Source organism: Pteropus vampyrus, unplaced genomic scaffold, assembly GCF_000151845.1.
Source record: "Pteropus vampyrus isolate Shadow unplaced genomic scaffold, Pvam_2.0 Scaffold489, whole genome shotgun sequence".
Taxonomy (NCBI): Eukaryota; Metazoa; Chordata; class Mammalia; order Chiroptera; family Pteropodidae; genus Pteropus; species Pteropus vampyrus.
Window position 1 is genome coordinate 599,951 of NW_011889270.1, and position 2,371 is coordinate 602,321.

A 2,371-nucleotide genomic window follows, 5' to 3' on the forward strand; every position below is an offset into this window, starting at 1 on the left:
GCGGAGGAAGAAGCATGAGGAGGACGTGGAACCGACGCCAAGCGCCAGGCCGCCTCGAGCGGGGTCGGCCGACTCCCGAGCAAGGCCCTGCCCAGCACAGGCGCTGTCTCTGGTGGCGGGAACGCGCCACCTCCCGGAGACACCTGTCCACCGTGCGACAGTCACACTAGGAAAAAGTTTTCCTTCACATCGAGCTGGAACCCGGGGCGAAACCAGTCCCAGCTTTGCTTTCTGGAGCCAAACAGAAGTCGGCTGCTGTGTCCATTGACCTGCCCTTCAGGGATCTGAGGACGGTGACACGGATGTCCCTCCACACCGTGCTGGGCAGCACTGAAAACGTGGATTTTCCGACGAATGACGGCGGCGAAGAGCCACACACCGGAGGAAGGGGGAGGAAGGTCTGGGATGGAGGAGGTGGCAGGGCCACCATGAGTCCCCACCCCGCCCCGAAGAGAACGTATGTGTCCGTGGCATCGCGGCAAACGGAAAACCACAGCTGTTCTGCTCATGCCAGCCTTCCGAGAGCTGGGAACCAGCGAGTCCCCACACGCTGGAGACAACACACTAAATTCCGACACCGGAGGCAGTGTAGACGCAGAGGGGCTTTTGGCTAGGAGCTTCACGGCAGCTCTTTTTGGGGGGGCTTCTCCATGCGTCCCAAGTGCTCCAGCACCTGGCACCACTGGCCTCATTAATGAACAGCAGGTGGCCTCTCTCACCGTCCCCTGTTTTTAAAGATGGTTGACTTTTTTTTTCACGTCATGCTAATTACAACCTTCTGCAGCTGTTATTTGCAAGTCCATGGGGCTCTTTAAAAAGCTTTGTCACTGATCTAATTCACTCGACCCTCCCATTCAGGGGAGGGATCAATAGGAAAGAGGCAGTTTCCCCCCATCTGGATGATGTGTGAACAAAACGTCAAAGAATCTGGTAAAATAAGTGAACTGCCTCTGGCGCCAGAATTTATTTACTAATAATGCTCCTCAGTTTCCTATGCTGAGTAAATGTCGCGGACCGTCCAGAGGCTGAGAACTTGACCCCCAAGAAACAGGTTGCCCAGCTAGGAAGGGCCGTCCGTGTGGCCGGGAGAAGACAAAGCCATTCTTTCTGGCCGGGCGATGTGGAAAAGTTGCACAAAGAGATGACAAGGGACAGGAAAAATGAAACAAAACCGCAGCGAGTCCTCCCCACGGCGGCATCCTGAGGGGCCAGCCACGGGTCCCGGGCGGCCCGTCCTTGTGCTGGCTCTGCTTCTGCTGCCCAGCCTCCCCACAGATGCAGCGCAGCCCCATTCCTTTCCAGTAAGTTCCATGCGCTTGGGCTAGCCGGAGTCCTGGCTGCTGAACAGCTGTCTCTGGGCAGAAGCGGTGAGTGAACCAGTCCTTGAGGAAGCAAGCGAGGGCCAGGCCTGTCAGGGACAGATGGAGCACAGGCCGGCGACGACGAGGTTCCAAGCTCCAAATCTTGGAACCTCCTGTGCTAGACCCTGGCCCACAGGCTCACGAGCACCAGAGGCATGCATTCAGAAAGCCTGCTGCTGTGGTGCATAGTGTCACCACATGGGGAAGCTGGGGGGCGGGTGGTGTGTCCAAAGGACCTCCCTGTGTTATTTTTGCAAGTGTCTGTGTCTATGATCATCTTTAAATAAAAGGTTTTTTTTTTTAAGCACATTGCTGTTGATACTCCTCGTGGGAACAATGTCTGAACCTCTCCTAAGGTGACCCGTGGCGGAGGCTGGACAGGCGGAGTGGCCGGGCCCACGGCAGGCCGTGGGGGAGATCCAGGAGGCTAAGGCAAGGACTGAGCATCCCTGGGGTACCCGCCATGATTCAGGACCTGGGGGAGAATGGGGGAGGAAGGGAGGGCGGGGGAGCAGGAAGGGAGATCTACCCACGATGACACACGCGGCTTGGGAGCGCCGTGAAACAGGGCATTACTCGGCTGCACCACAGTCGTCCGAGCCACGCTCCTGTCGGTGGACACCTGAGCTGCTTCCAGCTTTACGTGATTGCCGACATTCTGTGGCGAGTGTCCTCCGAGGTGTTTCTCGTGCACGAGCCAAACCTTTTTGGGGCACACGCATAGAGACAGAACTGCAGGTTTGCAGGAAAAGCAACTGAATTTCACGTTGCATGCGATCAGGTGCTGCCCGGTTGTCCTCCGTGGGGTCCGCAGCGGTGTGTACTCTCACTGGCAGTGGGTAGGAGTGCCCCCTGACACCTGACGCTGCCCTTCTGCGCCCTGCGGGCCAAGCCCGTGAGTCTCGGAGGGAAGGCGGCAGCCGCTCCGTCTGCGATCCCGCGGTGCTCGACCACTGACTTCATCGCGAGGATGGAAAGTTGATGAATTGCTTAACCACCCCCCTAGCCAT